At 38.2% G+C, this 2876-nt stretch overlaps 1 long non-coding RNA gene across 1 annotated transcript; it reads right to left on the bottom strand.

Annotated features, from left to right (window-relative positions):
* Nucleotides 1–383: 383 nt before the first annotated feature.
* On the bottom strand, nt 384–2391 carry LOC137197627 (uncharacterized). The gene is made up of 3 exons (XR_010931490.1): nt 2091–2391; nt 1896–1953; nt 384–1778 (listed from the first exon to the last, which is right to left on the bottom strand). It is a non-coding gene; the product is annotated as an uncharacterized lncRNA (long non-coding RNA).
* Nucleotides 2392–2876: the final 485 nt, after the last annotated feature.

The raw sequence follows: 2876 nt of genomic DNA, 5'->3' as shown, positions 1-2876 counted from the left end.
ACAGCAAGAGGTTCATTTTGTAAATTACAGCCCCATTTAGAGTAAAATAGACAATAAAGCAGCATATGCTTTAGTGTGTGGCTACATTGTGATTGACAGGTCGCCACCACGGTGACAAAGTTGCTTACGCAACATAACCATTGCGTATGGGCGTAGCAGCTGCTATTTCAGTGTGTTTTCAGTTCACTGAAGTTAATTGTAACATTGTGGTCGCCTAAAAAAGTCTTGTTCAGCGTTTGGTTGTAATAAAAGACCCACCAATGAGTCCTATGATCAGTTTTTCTGATGAGCACATTTTGTTTTAACGGTTTTAGGCCTGTTTTTCGCTAGCGAAAATTAGCATTAGCATTATCACTGTTAATCATGGATTGTAAATGCTGTATGGTCAGCTCCACCCTCTTGTTCAAATATTGCCACTTCTGACTCCAAAAATCAAACATGGCGACGGCCAAATCCAAGATGGCGATAGTCAAATTGCTACACTCGAGGCTTCAAAATGGCAGTTCGCAAACCAATGGGTGATGTCACAGTGACTATGTCCATATTTTTTTTTTTACATACATATTTTTTGATATCTTCCAATCACACGTACGCAATTGCCCATTGAAATTTGCATGTATGTAGCTGGCCAATCGGGATGTGCCTACCAATTACATGTGCCTCACACACTATGGACCTTTTCCAAAGTCCGTTTGCAAATTCATATGGAGGGTCCGCCATATTAAGTGCCATCCCAAACCAACTAGCAGGGAGTGGAAGTGGGTTATAAAACCCTCCAACAGCGAGCCTGCATCAATGTTGACTTACAGAGCAAGTGCAACACTTATGGTGTTCGTCATGGAGGCGCTGCGTACAAATGTTAAGTTCCATGCAACAACCTGTCCAAACATTTACCAGTAAACTGCTCAAACTAACATAGACATTTAATATTGCCATGCAGATGTTAAAAACTTAAAGGATACATTGAATTTAGGATCAAATATACAATTCTCTTGAAAATGGTAGATGTGTTTATTTGATTGTAACGTATTGTATATTTACAAGGACTTTCTCAGGACTACAAGGACTTGTATGTTTACAAGCAGCTTGTAAACAAAAGAATGTAAAAGTAAAAGATGTTTACAAAGAAAAAAAATGCAACCAAAGAGGCTTGGGAGTAATTTTGGTATTATAATATATGTATAAGTAGTATTATATATGATGAAGTCTACCTATATGTTTGAAATTAGTGTAATTTTTTATTTAAACAAACCTGTTTGGACAGGAACTTCTGTAAGTTGTTTAATTTATTTCCAATGGAACATTAATACGTTTTTTAAAAGTTTGACAGTGCCTTTGTGTATCCTTCATATCTCCAGAGACAACGATGTTCTCAACCTCTGGTTGTTATATCCCAGTTAGTGGCATAGGCTAAATATACTGACAATAAATATATAAAGGAAAAGGTAAACATGTTTATTGTTTCAGGGGGAAAACATTCATTGTACACAAATGTAATTACCACAGATAAATTATATTAATGCACAACAGGCTTTTAGTAATACTTGCAGTGAATTGCCATTTACATGTTGAAATTTAGTAAAAGACAATATAACCCAGGATACTGATTCGGTTTACGGTGGTTTGTTTGGCAACGTCGGTGCGCAGGACACACTCTGAGTGCAGCAGGATTGACAGGCACGTGTAATACAGAGTATGACGCCTGCCATATCAAATTTGCCAGTATGTCCATCTCGTAGTGATCACTGAGGTGAACACCATCCTGACACCACAGCTGCCTGTATTAAAAACAAAAGTTGTGTAAGTATATGTAAGAAATATTAATTACAGTACAGATGAACATAGACAACATGACAAAATTTGGTTTGCTCTGAATTGCAACATATTTTGCATACCTATCACATAATGGAAGAAAGCTTCTGATGAAAAGCAGCAGACATTGAGGAGGAATGTCTCCATAATGAATAGGAAAATCCAACAAAAAAAGGTATAAAGAAAAAAACAGTGTTACATCACATTAAACAGAAGTTTGTGTACTCTTAGAATGTAGGGGTGTAAACATTTATCACACATTGGATTAGAAAGCCTACCTGGGGCCAGCGATACAAAGCAGCTTGTAGAAGAGATTTAAAATCTTTTGCGGCCATCTCAATGGTGCAGCTGGACGTCAAGTTGTTGCTTGGAGCAAGTAGGCAAACTACATCAGGAGTGAGAGGAGGGTCATCAACGTGGTATATTTCCCTTCACAAAGCATCAGCATCTCCTCCAGGTGTAGACATGAAACCCAAGCTGAACCGGCCCTCTGGCATGGCAACATAGCCATCCACAAAGGATCTCAAATGCGAGTCACCAGTGACAAGGACAAACTGGAATAGAAGATGTTGTTCATCAATGCCTGAAAGAAAATCAAAATACTGTTTTTCAAACTAACACACTGAACAAATACATAATCAGAGCATCTTTACAAAAGTGTCAGAGCACAGTATAGTCTAACCTCTTTTTTGTTGGATCACATTTTGTCTGGGTCAACAGTCTTTTGCACATAACCACCGAGCTCAGACAAAGGCCACTGCAAGACCTTTTGGCACAACCCATACCCTGCCATGGCTGTAAAAAACAAAAAGGGACATTAAACACATGGCAGCTACTAACCATTGGCTTAGATACTGCAGCACTTATTAAACTACAGTGCTCTGTTTCTATTAGACTGTATCCGCCTATTGAAGATCAACATATGCAGCTGTAGCTGTTGTAAGAGAGATGTAAATACTAAGCAATCATAAGTCATGCTACTGACTGATAAACTTCTAAAATTGTGTTATACCGAAATTACTGGGACTTTGGGAGCAAAATGCGACCACATTGTTCATACAAGC

The sequence above is a fragment of the Thunnus thynnus genome, chromosome 14 (genome assembly GCF_963924715.1).
Source record: "Thunnus thynnus chromosome 14, fThuThy2.1, whole genome shotgun sequence".
NCBI lineage: Eukaryota > Metazoa > Chordata > Actinopteri > Scombriformes > Scombridae > Thunnus > Thunnus thynnus.
Note: the sequence above shows the minus strand (reverse complement) of the source record. Positions and strands in the feature narration are given on the sequence as shown.